The following is a 15,171-nucleotide window of genomic DNA, read 5'->3' as shown; positions in this document are numbered from 1 at the left end:
ACTTCTCCGTGATGTATCCAGGGCATATTGAATTCTCCAGACCCATGTAAAAGAAGTACGTATTTCCGAAGTGCACCAGACACTCTGGCCCTCGCGGGCATTTCAGGTCGCCGCATGCTCCATAAATGTCGACGGGGATGTGCTTACGGAGTTCTCTCACGAACTCCAATCTTCCGCTACTGGCTTTGCAGTTGCTCACCGCCCACACAGCTAGCTTGGAGCGGTTAGTCGACGCTGCGAGAGGTGGTGCACTGCCATTAATTTGAGCGCGTTTGCGGACGTAGAAGTAAGGGTACGGTACGTCCGAGTCGGGTCGGTACGTGTAGGTCCAGTTGAAGACGTCCTTAACTTTCTCAATTTGCTTGAGTCTGCTATTAGTGGGTGATTCCCAATTCCAGTAGACCCATCTTTGATGTGCGGCGCGGTAATCTGGAAGGTCGTTGCCGTCGATGTCCCGATCGTGCATTAATACGGCGTCCGCCGTTCTTAATACGTGCCTGTTGCTGGTCACGAGGCACGGAACCTTACAGTGGTTGTAAACAATTAGGTTCCCTCTGTTAGAGGGGAACTGCTCCTCCCAGGAGTTGAACACCTTCGTCCATAACAATATCTTAATTGGGCTCCTTGGGGTCCTCTCGGCAGCTTCTTTTGTGTAAACGACCGACGCCCACTCAGAAGGTTTGAAGTCGGTGTACATCACAACGAAAGTGAGGACCGAGGCGACAATAAAACACGCGGCAGCAATGAGGTACCGCATATCTCTTCGCAGTGCTACGCCAACCTGCAAAAAAAAAAGATTACACTGAAGTAACTCCCGGCGTTGTGACCAATGCGGCATAATAAGCAAAAAAGGTGGTGAATGCCAATTTAAATAAATCTTCATCTTGTCTATCCTGTGCTATGACTTGTGTGCCAAAATTTGCGTTTAGAACAAAAAATGGTGCCAAGATCTCAGCTCTATTTTTACTCACTTCTGTGTTTCTCCGCTGGACAATGCGTCGTGCTGCCATGAGTCTAAACTGCCCAGAGATACCGTGTTCGTCTTTTTCAATGTGCAACTGCATTGCATTCACCAAGATGATGTGGAAGTTCATAACTTACGTTTGTGGTCTAGAACTTTGCTCCGAAGCATAACGAAAGCAAGTGGAGAGTTAAACCATGACTAACCGCCCCCGTAGTGGTGCCCACTTGCTTGTTCGGGAATATATGGACGCAGTAGGTGTGCAACAGAGTGCGGTCTTTCTCGCAATTAGCAGAGCATCCGCAATACACTTACTTGAGAATTGGCATAGGGGTACGTGAAGATTTCTGTGATTGCGGAGAGTTCATTAGAAACACCCTTAATCGCTTCAAACCAGGGGCGGATTTATGGGTCACTCTTGGCGGTTGCGGTTGAGGGGAGGCGGTCCAATTTGGCTGATGTATGGTTTGATGGAGTTTAACGTCCCAAAGCGACTCAGGCTATGAGAGAGGCCGTAGTGAATGACTCCGGAAATTTCGACCACCTGGGTTTCTTTAACGCGCACTGACATCGCACAGTACACGGGCCACTAGAATTTTGCCTCCATCGAAATTCAACCGCCGCGGCCGGGATCGAACCCGCGTCTTTTGGGCCAGTAGCCGAGCGCCATAACCACTCTGCCACCGCGGCGGCTAAGAACCGTTTTCCTGGCTACAATGTTTTGCATGGGTTGGTGCGGGGGGGGGGGGGGGGGGGAAGGGGGAGGGGAAGGGAGTTACCGTTCACACCACCCCACCTTAAAGGAGCACAGACATTTAATTTTGCTGGCACGTTTTCTTCTCTATAATGATGCGGAAGACACGAATATGCATAAATCCCCACGTGCTGTTCGCTTACGACCGCTAAATAAACTTATATTCGAGCTTTTTTGTTGCTGTTTCGTTTTCGCTTTCAACAGCCGAATGATGACTGTGACGTCGAAGTGTGTTTATAGGTCACGCGAGGCATGAAAAAAAAAACGCACTACAATCTCTGCTTCTACATTAATTGTCATTGGGTCTTTACAGGCAGGCTGGTTTTCGCACTGAAGTGATTTAAACGACGAAGCAGGGATTATATCGCCATTTTTTCATGTCTCGCGTGACCTATAAGCACACATTGATGTCATATTAATCGTTTGGATTTTAAACCGAAACAGAAACAGCACGAGAAAGAAATTCGATCTTTAATTATATAGCGGCCGCAGAAGTATACCACGCGGTAAACCATGTATAACAATTCCTTACGCATAATTACGAAGAGGAGAACACGCACCCAAAAGTTAGATGCCTATACTTCCTAAAATTCCCCTGTTCCAATAGTAGAATTAGGCGGCATTCAAATCAAACGCGTGTCCTAGCTATAACAATGGAAGGAATGGTGCCAGGTATGTTTCATTGCTTCTGCCTAAATGCTAAATGTGCTTCTTCTTTAGGAATTATTGGTAAACTTCTTCACGCCAATTACTGTTTTGTCAGGTGTTATAAACTCTCCTTTAGTATCCAAAATACTGCACTGATATTGACGCGAATATTTGCAGCGTTTGTTCGTTCTTCAAATCTGCCGCCACACCACTTAATCGCTTTGTTTACGACACAAGACGCGACTAGATTTATCTCGATTGATCGCAGACAGGCAGAGCTGATTCTAAGTTGTTCCGTAATGTTCTAGTAACTTTGCACGCATTATCTCGAAAGTTCGCTATCAGCTTTAAATTGAGCACGGCCGACAGTGGCGGGCATTCTGTTCGACGACCGCCGAGCACGCTTGTCGCTTCGCCGCCGCCGAGTGATTTAGTCCATTGTGGGCGCAAGTCAGACCAATAAACAGTTTTCTTTTAGAAGATGTTTTGTCTGTTTTTATCTCTCCTTTGACTGCCGTCATCACTACGTGACAATATGCTGTGAGGAAACCTAACTCAGTGAATCGACGCTGACTCGGATTTCACGAGACCCGAGAAAATGTCCGCATTAACGGAATCTACAATCATAAAAGGGATAAAATAAAAATCAGAACTAATTCTCTGGCATCGATTTACTTGCATTTCTTAAAAAAAATATCTAATCACTCACTGATTAGTGCGATTTCTTGCCGTTGCACCAAAATGTGCGGAGCGCGCGCGCTGCATCTCCTATGGGGAACTTGCGCTGAAGTTTGCGGTGCCGATTGCAGCGTCATAACACACTGCCTAGCGAGAAGAGCAAGCAATTTCGGGTAGTACTCTTAGTACTTTTCCGCGCCACCTTCAGGCGCTTATTTGCGTGAGCCTCCGCGCTCTGTCGAAGGCGCACATGCCGTGCGTCAGCTCAGGAGTAAAACCAGTCAAAAGACGGAACACAGCGAAGAGACGAGGCACACACACGGCGACTGAACTAGCAACTGTGCTTTATAGAAGAAAACTGTCTCCCAGGAAAAGTGGCAAAGTTTGCGCAGCCCAGTTAACAACAATCTACATCTAAAGATAAGCTGTGATCTAACCCCGTTGTGAAAGGAAGCCAAGTTCCTTCTGCATGAGGTAGATAGAAGGACTGCTGATGCAATCCTCTCCTTGAATACTAATGAGGAACGCTTCGAGGGTTTCGCGCTCAACTTTCCCCTTGCGTCTGCCGACAATACTAACATTGGAAAATAGCGGGTAGCAACCGCATTCCCGGCAATGTCGAGGCAAATTAGCGCCGTCAGTAGGGGACAGAGAGTTGTGGTGTTCTCTTAGTCTGTCATTAATACATCGGCCTGTTTGCCCAATGTACACTTTTTCGCAGGTCAACGGAATTTTGTAAACCACACCTGTGCCACAGGTGTGGTTTACAAAATTCCAGCTGTGCGCCTCCGGAGGCGCTAAGCTGGGCACGCGCCGGCGCCAGTACGTCCGTCGCGGCTATGACCTGCGAGGCGCGCCAGCTGTGCGCCATGTGGCGTCATTGCTCCTCGCGCATGCGCAGCACGGCTCTCCAGGAGCCACGCGAAACTGCTCAACCTCGGCCAGTGAAGCTCACGCTACAAAACGCTCTGCTATTTCGAGTATCCTATCAGTGCTGGCCGAGCACCATAGCTCAGTGGCTATCAGAGGTGGGCATCTGACCTAAAAGATCTGGACCTCACCTCAACTTGAAAAAAAATTTGCCGATCTCACTCAACCTCAGCCTCATCAGTTGAGGTTGAGGTCTCCTTAGGCGCCCTCACCTCACTTTTCCTGAGGCAACTGCTGACCTCACTCAACCTCACCTCAACCTCAAATTGTGAGATTGAGGTCGGCTGTTCGACCTCAGAAAACTAACGAAAAACGAAACAAAAAGCGATTAAGAAGTTTTTCAGTTAAAACCAATTCTGAGAATCCTGTGAGACAGCAAAACCAAAATGATGATGGTATTATTTAATAAGGTGTCTACAGACACTATTGATGTGCACGCATTAGGAGAAGCTTATAATCTGGATGAACCCCCAGAGAGTATATGACCTGCGGGCAGAGGTGTCCCATGCGCGGTTACCACCAGTACGTGAGTGAGCACTTTATATGTGCCAATACTTGGCAACCTGCTTCGTGTATACTTGTTCGTATTGGAAGCCTCTTGCTCATTCACGCACGAACCGGCAATTGACAAACACAGCCCTCCTACACCATCTACCAGAAATAGGGAGGAGGGGCGAGGTATTCACGATACTCGTCGATGTACTTTCCAATGCGACGGTTGTGCAAACGCATATCAGTATATTTCGATTTTCTATCTCTATCCGGCATAGCGAGAATGCTGTTTTCAGTCCTGTGTATGTTACCTACGGAAACACTTAACAAGCTGCGACGACTATAACACACCAACAGAGGCACGTTGTATTTATGTCTGTGTAGAAGCGAGCGGCTTCTTTTATTAATGCGAAAGCAATAGCTAGATGGTTCACTTTCCAGGTCATATCCGCAAAGAAGTATCCGCAAGAAATGGCGCCATGCGACGTCACAAGCCGACGAGTCATGCGACGATGATGATGACGTCACACAATTAAGCAATGCTAATTTATATAATTGGGTAACGCTAAAACTAATTGGTATGATTAGTGATGACATCATATGAGTGTGACGTCATACCAGGTCATGTGACGGTGATGCAATGTGCCATCAAACCTAGTCACGTGACGGCGCTGTAATATAACATCACACCTACTCACGCGACAACGATGTAATTTCTCGTCATACCGGGCCTCCATACAACCCCCTTGCACACCATTTCAAGATCCATGTGGACCCCACATTACTACACATGCGCGCATGACGCATTACAACGAGGGCCCACAACCCGGCCCACATTAAAAACATTCGGATTGTCCAACAGGTAGACGCGCCAGTTCTCTTTGGGTTGCGGGTTGCTACCCGCTATTTTCCAATGTTAGTATTGTCGGCAGAGGCAAGGGAAAAGTTGAGCGCGAAATCCTCGAAGAGTTCTTCATTAGTATTCAAAGAGATGATTGCATCAGCAGTCCTTCTATCTACCTCATGCAGAAGGAACTGAGCTTCCTTTCGCAACGGCGTTAGATCACAGCTTATCTTTAGATGTAGATTGTTGTTAACTGAGCTGCGCAAACTGCCACTTTTCCTGGGAGACTGTTTTCTTCTATAAAGCACAGTTGCTAGTCCAGTCGTCGTGTGTGTGCCTCGTCTCTTCGCTGTGTTCCGTCTTTTGACTGGTTTTACTGCTGAACATGTACCAACTGACCCAGATTTCAACACTACTACAACACTACTCCAGTTCTCATGTATATCATGCTGCAAATATCATGCAACGACACATGCCTTTGACTCTCGAGATGATGGCGATGATGATGATGCTAACAGTGTATCCTTACGGGCCCGGGGAAGTCTGATATACCGCTACCAAATTAAAAGTTGCCAGAATATTGATTAAATATTGTACATTACCCAGCAACCGAAGACAATTATTGTGCGGGAAAATAGGGATACCTGCAGCTAATAATTAAGGATGGTGATGTTCGTGGGAGGTCACCACCTTCCCCCGTTTGCGCCACTTCCCTCCAGGTGGCGATGGTAATGGTTTCGAAATCCTGGGAAATCTCCGATGACTCGGTGAACCTGCGGCATTTAGAAAGAAAGGGCTAGATTACGTATTCCGAATACTGTGCCAACTATTAAAATCACACGGGTCAAAACAACTGGCCTAGAATGGGAAGCGTGAACCGCTCTCTCTATCTGGATCACCACGGATCTTCACTCAAATTTCCCCACAGCGAAATCTTCTTCTGCCGCCATTCTCCCCCCAAATCCGCAAATACCCCCCCCCCCCCCCCCCCCAAAGAAAAAATAAAACCACCCACCATCCCTCTCCCTACCCCGGGGGAAAAAAACCGCCTAAGTACTATTAAGCCTCATCAGAATTCTGAGTACCATTTTGTCAACGAGTCTGAGACAAGGTGCTTTAAGACAATCACTTGTTTTCCTTCAAAACTGAACTAATCAATTGTACGCCAGCATTTTTGACGTTTTTTTACACACGAGCACCGCGCGAGCATTCAGCGATGCCGTTTAAGATGAACGATGGGTCTCTGAAAAATAGCGAAAGGAAAGATAACGTGTAGTGCCTGGTCGTCTGCAAGGCAGGTCGCCAACCTAACTGATCCCATACGAGAAAAAAAAAAGAGAATGATTACAAACGTACAAAAGAACCTGCCACACTAAAAACAGAAGCGAACAACAGTGTGCCCGATTAAACGTCATATTAGGCGGTTTGAAACAGCGACTCAGCAGCACAGCGCGAGCATGTAATCAGTTCCATTCACACATCTTCATTAAAAAAAGGAAAAGGAATCAGCTACCACATCATCATACATTCATTAAAGTTTTGAATTTTTTCGCCGCTGCAACACCGCTATTCTGGTGCGTTCGCCTCGTGTTGTGGTGTTTCGGCATAATAAGCGAATTTCCGAGAAGGAACAAAGAGCAGGAGACCAAGGAGAGGTTAAAAAAACGAAATTATATTTGTATCTGCTTGCATTATGGAACGGGAATATACATAATTAGTGTTACATTCGAAAGGGGAAGTCACCGATCAAAAGCTTCGACGTTGTTACAGGTTTTTCTGGCTTCGTGCTTTTTAAATCAAATGAGCAGGTGTCATTGTTAGGAACCACCTGAATCACAATCTCTCGCCGGTGCCGACTACCCCAATTCCTATTAAGTCAGATTGTACTGTAAAGCAGGACCCCTTTATTCGACTGCAAGGCAAGAACTATGACGTCAGTGCCGGCAGCGAGCATGAACACGAAGCTGTCTTGCTCGGGGCCATCCGCGCTGCGAAAAATTTATTGCGTGCTTGTTGGACTGAACTTGTTTGCGGCATCATGCAAAGCTACCGCGGGTCAACGTGAGTTAGCGCGCTCCCGGGAGTTTGAGCCGACCGGCAAGCAGCCGGGTGCTACGCCAGCGGGGCAAGGGGGAGGGAGAGTGGCGTGCTGTGACAGTAACACTCCTTCCTGGAAGACCAGAGGGGTGCGTCTTCCTGTAGGCTCGGACTGAACGGACATTACGGCGCAGCGCCGGAAGCTAAGAGGGAACTGTGGCATCCGGTTGTCCAAAGAGGGGAACCGAACACCAAGAGTCATCTTTGCATGAACATTGCAGCGGTGCCCTGCAACTCAGCTTCGGAAGCGGCACTCGTCGGAGTAAGACGTGGCAACTGCAAAAAGTCTCGACCTCACCGAATGGCGACCTCACTCAACCTCACTTCACGACGTGAGGTTGAGGTCATTTTGACGGTGAGGTCGACCTCATGAGGTTGCCCACCTCTGGTGGCTATAGTGCTCGTCTAACCCGAGAAACGCGGGTTCTATCGCGGCCGCGGCGGTCGCATTTCGATGGAGGGGAAATGCTAGAGACTGATATACTGTGTTAAGTCAGTGCGCGTTAAAGAATCCCAGGCGATCGAAATTATCTGGAGCCCTCCACTACGGTGTCCCTCATAGCTTAAGTTTCTTTGTAAAATTAAAATCCATAAGCCTAAACCTGATATTTGTAATGCACTGCCCTCCTTTTCTTAGTGCGTACCGTTTTAGTTCTTAGTTCTATTGCATGCTCTTAATGAATTTGAGACTACCATTCTCCTTTGAACACTAAGGTCGTCGTTCTCAGTTAAAACGATATATTTGCTTTGCAGCAAGATTATAAAATCTTCTAGTTCCAGCTTACACCTAAGTCGTTAATGTGGTCCTTCCTTGCTAGCTTCCTAAGTTCCCTGCTAAAATCTAGGCTAATTCGAGTCCCCTTTATCCTGTGGTGACTATCTTACATTGCCGACCATCTCCATATCCTGCACGATGCCAGAATACGCGCACAAAATGGAGTCTATTTCATTTTTAGTCTCGCCATGAGCGCTCTTCCAAGTCCACTTCCGGTTGTCCCATTTGCGGAAGAAGATACTCATGAACCGCATACTATTTGGTTCTGCGAACTTTAATAATATCTCCACCCAGCCTTTCCTACAATTTATAACATAGTCCGTCACTACCTTGTCTCCTGCCTACTTCTTGCTTACATTGGCATTGAAGTCACCCATCAGTTGTGTGTAGTGCGTTTTTTTTTAAATTTTACTCATTGTCAGTAATACGCGCTGAGTCCGTTAGCGTAACCCATTGCAATTGTTTTAATGCGATGCATGTCTTTTGGCGTAAAGAAATATTCTAAAGATATAGGTGAACGCCAGATTTCCCCCCCAAAAATCCAGCAATATTCGGAAGTGGGGTGCCCCGATCAAACTTCGATATACAGTGGTCAACGAGGGGTGGTCCGCATCGGAGCACCTGATTTTGGCGTAGAGCCATCTCATCCCATCGTGCAAGGCAGCAAGGAAGGTCAATGCCATGCTGTTGGAGTAGTGATTACATGGCGCATTGCCGGTCTTCTTATTTTAAAAGGAATACATCTTATCGCTGTAGGGGCAGGTGCCGATTGAGGTCGACGAGGAGGCGTTGTGTCCTCGCTCGGTCTGTCTACCGCGGCTTGTACGGGGTGTATGCTTCGACAGTTCCGTTGTATTCGTACTGTGATGAAGAATTTGTCGAATCCTGAATATTCTGTATAAAAAAGAAAGTGTTCATAACACTCCGCAGTCTTCGGCTGGCAACTGAGGAGTCTGTGATATAGATGTGGCTTGCAGAGGGCAGATGGAGCGGATAGAGCATGCATCCTGAAAGGCCAACAGCGCCCCCTGTGTCGACTGACAGGCGGGGAGAAAGCGTCAGGACTAAGGACAGCCGTGGACACATGGTCTACACTAACACCAACGTCAACACACGCCACGTCGCGCCACAGAAGTTTCCTCCCAGAGGAAGTGCCACTAGTCACAACATTAACTCGATTGGGTGGCCAGGGCACCATGTGCGTGCGTGTGTGGGTCATAGGGCGATTAAAAGGACATCCATCCATCCATCCATCCATCCATCCATCCATCCATCCATCTATCCATCCATCCATCCATCCATCCATCCATCCATCCATCCATCCATCCATCCATCCGTCCATCCATCCATCCATCCATCCATCCATCTATCAGTCCATCCTTCCATCCGTCCATCCATCCATCCGTCCATCCGTCCGTCCGTCCGTCCATCCGCGCATCCATCCATCCATCCATCCATCCATCCATCCATCCATCCATCCATCCATCCATCCATCCATCCATCCATCCATCCATCCATCCATCCATCCATCCATCCGTCCGTCCGTCCGTCCATCCATCCGTCCGTCCATCCATCCATCCATCCATCCATCCATCCATCCATCCATCCATCCATCCATCCATCCATCCATCCATCCATCCGTCCGTCCGTCCATCCATCCGTCCATCCGTCCGTCCGTCCGTCCGTCTGTCCGTCCGTCCGTCCGTCCATCCATCCATCCATCCGCCCGCCCGCCCGCCCGCCCGCCCGTCCGTCCGTCCGTCCGTCCGTCCGTCCGCACCTACCTACCTACCTACCTACCTACCTACCTACCTACCTACCTACCTACCTACCTACCTACCTACCTACCTACCTACCTACCTACCTACCTACCTACCTACCTACCTACCTACCTACAGCCCACCCACCTACCCACCCACCCATTCATTATTTCGTATACTTCGGCAATTTATGACTTTAAGCTTAAGTTACAGTCTTCAACTTATCACGCGAAAAGTGAGCTTGATTGACTTCATGGAAACCATATTGGATAGAGAGTCCGAAGCTAAATTACGAGAAGTCGGTCTTCATGAAGGCATGTGTTTTATATATCTGTGCAAAGTGCACTGAAAGCAAGGAATTACAAGTGCCACTTAAAGAATTGCGATGGATATGTATAGTTAGCAGAAGTGATAACCCCGAACAAACGTGCACGCATAACCCACGCTATCAAGAGCACCTTTTTATCTTAGAAAGTGTTGTTCAATCTAGAGTAAAATACTCAAACTCAAAAACGAATTTCTACACGGAAGACGTGTGACATTGCGAAGTACTGTAGCCGAGAAATTTGTGCATGAAAAGGACACACAATACGAAGCAAAATGTGACAGCATGTGAACTGCGTCTGCAGTGTGTCCTGAATAATAATCAGGCGAACATACAAGAACTTCCGTAGGCATCTTGTTAGTGCTCTTTTTGGCCCTGCAGGCCAGAGAACACGCCAACCACAGAGACCACCAGTGGCTTTACACGAGGATAACTATCCCTTAGATTGCACTATGTATGCAGGAAACACTGGCCGTAGAATAAAAAAAATGTTCGAAGCAGGGGAGTAGTAGGAGCAACCGTCGATTAGTGATCTGATAGGCGCCAGAAATTTGAAGTGGTTGATTTCTTTCGTGCGACAGGTTTACTGTGCTCTCTGCTCTTCCTTTGGAAACAAAAATGTCTCCTTCTCCTCTGCAGCTTCCCAAAGTAAACACGCTTATCCTTGTACAAAATTGCAGCACTCACCTGTAGCGTCCAGAGCAGATTGGTTATTCCGTCCCCATATGCCGTCTGTCCTGGCGCGAAACTAACGTGAGCCGCCTACGAACAGCCTGCCGCACTCGATACGAGACTGATAACAGCTACGCTTCAGACAATGCGTGCGTAGAGCTGGCGCCGGGGAACAATCTGCGGCTTTCAATGGGTAGGAGCAGCTGACAGGAAAGATAGCGATATAAGGCTTGACTTTTTTGTTTGATTGAAGGGGTTTTTTCACCATCTCAAGCTAGAAAACAAAGGACTCAGCAGGTGTTTCTATTTATTTCTTTATTTATTTATTGAATTTATTTGTTCAGGATACCCTTAGAGGCACTCCTTAAGAGGGTATTACATGGGAGGTTGAGGCGAAGAAACACTGGTGGCACATAAAGGAAAGGTAAATAAATGAGAAGTCACGCTAAAAATCTTACTAAATATGTTTAATGATTGAATCAAAGGTCTGAACGAGTGAACATTGACAAGAAAACTTTAGAACACATAAAACATCAGCGCAGTGAGAAAAGAAGCAGCAATAACCCTTTAAGCTCAAAAAGCGTTGACAAACACAAAATTCAATAGTAGGAAATATATGTGGTGATGACCAAATGTGTGACCGTACAGATTAATAAAATTTAATAATTTTGTTTTGGCAGGTTGTTCTGGTTGCGGTAACTTCTGAAGAAAGCAGGTCATGATGGTTCTTTCTGGGCGAACGGAAGTGTTTATAGCCATTGAAGAAGCAAAATCATAGAAAGATTTCATCCTATATCAACTGCTACCTACGGCTACAGGCAGAATATTGCCGTTAATGCTTCACAACCGCCGAGAATCTCAAATGCCCCAACGCGAGCCACTCGCCGTGTTTCATTTAGTTTTCAGCGCTGTCGGCAGGACACGTGGCGTGCGCTACGACACCCATAAGTGCGCCACGGCACCGTCATAGGTTTATGGCGGTGCACCGGTGTTTCTGTGCTCGTTTATCGCGAACTCCGCCATGTCGTGAAGGGCGTGAGCCTCTTTTATCCATCTACACAAGGGCAAACATTTACACGCATAACTTTTTATCTCTCCAGAAGATAAATAAAAGCGCGCGGGTTCCACGTGCATTACATTTCAGGTCGAAATACACGGAGAGAGATCCGTCGTGTCTTACACAACTGGCACAGTGAGCGTTTCTAAAGCGCTGCGTGACGGGTAGACAGGGTATTGGAGTCGAAGAGGTCCGTGGACGCAAACCGCTGTTTCTAGCTTCGTTACGTGGCGCCTGATACCGCAACTTATCAGACGTCTCGTACCAAAGAAGGAATGCGGGGATGAGAAGAGTGTGGGAGGGGGGGGGGGAGACGTTGATATTAAGGGTTAAGGCTGTGAGTCACGTGGTGGAGGTGCGAACTTTTATTGCCAACGATATAAAAGGTGGGGGCGAAGCCCCCTATATGGCACTTGGATGCTCCCTCACTTTGAGGAGGCACCCCTACAAAGCAAAGGACAGCCCTTGGAGAGCAATCCTTCTCAGAGCGCTGGAGATGAGCCGGCGCTGGTCTTGAGGACAAGTTTCGGCCAGAAGACTCTCCCCGTAAGACTTCGCCACGGTCGGTGATGGGGGATGAGGGAAGATGGGGCATGTGAACGGAGTGTGTAGAAAGACTCCTAGTTTGCCCGAAAGTTTGCATGACGAGGGGAATTGGTCTGGGTATCGGGCATGTAGTAGTATGGGGTATGGAGCAGTCCAAGTTGTAGTCGTCGCCAGTGTGCGGCCAGCGCTATGGTGAGGAATGGGGTTGGGGGTGCGTGCTCCCTTCGTTGTTCCCGGTATAGTACGGGAGAATATCACGGAAGGAGAGCAGGCGCTCCCCACCCTTTGATGGGGCTAGACTTCTGCCCGGAATATGAGACCTCGGGCTAAGGAATGAGCCTCCTCGTTGCCAGGCTGTGCAGTGATCGTCGCTTGCGCCTTTTATTCTTTTGTGGGCTGACGTTTTCATTCGTGCAGGTCACATTGTTTGGGGTCATTTGAATGTGCCAAGACTCGAGTAAGGACCCTATTTGGTGATTTGTTTCGGTTCCGAAGATGGCACTTTCTTCGAAGCTGATCATTTTGTCTGAATCTTATCAAATCAAACCAGACAGGCAATTCGGCCGAAATGTTCAGTTTTCAGTGATACTGCATCGGACTGCACTCCTCAGAAACAAATCGACAACGACAAACTGTCGGCGCGCCGGCTCATTTGGCGCGTCATGGTCTATTCTCGAATTACCTTGTTATTAACCTTGAGAAAGTCTTAGAGCAGCGGCGTCGGATTTTTAAAAATATGTGTGTCACGTATTCCTTTGCACTGTTCTTCATTTCTTAAGAGAGGATGTAGGGGCGAGAGCACGTAAATTAACCGGGTCAGAAAAGAACTTTTCAAAATGGAAGCAGTTTGATAACCTGTTAGTTCCGAGTTAAAATTTTCCCCCATCCTTCCTCCCACCCGCAATCTGCTTTTTTCCTGGACGAAGAAAACCGCTTCCGGCGATCGTAGCAAATAGCTCAATTTCATCACCATTCTTAGTTCACGTTATCACCCTCTGTTCAACGAGAATACATCATTCTTTCCCATGCTCCATATTTAGTTCTCCATATATCCATTGTCATTGGCCAAACATTGATATATTTACACTGAACGGAGGGTGATAACGTGAACTCAGAGTGATGATGAAATTGAGCTATTTGCTGCGATCGCCAGATGCTGTTTTTCTTCTACGCGGATAACGGCCTAGTTTCAGTGAGACGTAGCTCATTTAGCGGAAGCTGTAAATAGTAGCATGTAACAAGGCAAGTTCTGCACTCCTTTGTATGGGATCGGAGAGCTTCACTTGTAGGTCAGCACCCAAAAGGCGCCCGGGTAAGTATGGCTTGGGTAAGCACCACCAGCGTTTAATTAGGACATTTGGCGGTAGGTTATGGCCTCGGTGTCTCCGATTCTCGACGAAGTTGTAAGGATAAAGCGATGTAGCTATCGTAGCGTATGCGCGATCAGCATGTATCATCTGTTGTCTGAAATCTTGCCGGCACGTAGCGCACAAGTTGATGAGCCGAATGGGCAGGCGACGCATGCCACGTTACCAGCTGGGTTAATGAGGCCCTTGTATGCGAACTTCTCAAGTCGCTGCCATTGGTTGATTGCCAAAGCGTGCAGTAGTTTCAGTGCCAAAGCCTCCTCTGTTCCGCGGCCACCACGATTCTGCTTCCACTTACGATACTGCTCAGCCGGGGCGAGTTGGCAGAAACGCACGCATTGATTGACAGTGCATTCCATCAACGCACACTTGGCAGGCGGTTATCTATAGCTACAATCCCGCTATTTTCATTGTTTTTTTTCACGAAGTTTTTCAATGGTAGGGAAGGGGGGAGGGAGGATGACCGGGTACGCCCGGCGTTCTCCGTGATGGCGGGAAGAGCGAGTTTCTTCAACCGCGGGGTGGGCCCTTTTTGGTGCCTCCCCGTTCGCCATTACCGAGTAGTATGGCTGTGGTTGTTCATTTTATCTGAGAGGCCCTGCTATATTTCCCCTAATGCATATGTCGGCGATAACATCGCCTCTCGTTCTTGACATGCGAGCGTGCGGTAAAACTGGGGCCGTTAAAAGTGGGCTCCACTTAATACATACACGTGTTCCGTTTCTCAACTTGTTGAACTAGGCATGGAAGCTGTACGGGTGCGAGGAGCCAGCTGCTTCCGCGTGCTCCGTAACCAAATGCACAATCTAGGATGCCATCGCCTTGAGCTTGTGATATCCACTCCCCTGTCAACAAGTCGTGAGATGGAGCCCGTAAGACCAAAAGGCAATCGCTTACTGGGCGCCGAGTCAAAGGGCCCAACCGCGACCACCGCCAGTAACTGTAAGATAACAATAAGTAACTGTAGAGTAAATGTAGCAGGTTGCAGCAGGAAGAGTCGATTGCTTCGGTACCTCATTTTTATTTCACACGCAATGCCTCCGACCGGGAAGTCACACCCTAATAATCCCTGGGGCTCTAATTTGCCTTCAATAATTTCGTCTAATTACGTCATTCGGTTTTTGACAATGCAGTACTTCTCATTGTCGCCGATATTCTGCCGCAACGAGTGCGATAAAACGATCGACTTATCGAATGACAGCTCACAGGCTAAATAAAGGGCGTTGTCGGAGACAGCCGCGATAGTGCATTCGCAATTGGGAATT

At 47.8% G+C, this 15,171-nt stretch overlaps 1 long non-coding RNA gene across 1 annotated transcript; it reads right to left on the bottom strand.

Moving 5' to 3' along the window:
• Positions 1-329: 329 nt before the first annotated feature.
• On the bottom strand, positions 330-11,094 carry LOC144125564 (uncharacterized). Its single transcript, XR_013313390.1, has 3 exons — positions 10,952-11,094; positions 5,952-6,080; positions 330-781 (listed from the first exon to the last, which is right to left on the bottom strand). It is a non-coding gene; the product is annotated as an uncharacterized LOC144125564 (long non-coding RNA).
• Between the last annotated feature and the right edge of the window lie 4,077 nt (positions 11,095-15,171).

This window comes from Amblyomma americanum, chromosome 3 (assembly GCF_052857255.1).
Source record: "Amblyomma americanum isolate KBUSLIRL-KWMA chromosome 3, ASM5285725v1, whole genome shotgun sequence".
In the NCBI taxonomy this organism is placed as follows: Eukaryota; Metazoa; Arthropoda; class Arachnida; order Ixodida; family Ixodidae; genus Amblyomma; species Amblyomma americanum.
Note: the sequence above shows the minus strand (reverse complement) of the source record. Positions and strands in the feature narration are given on the sequence as shown.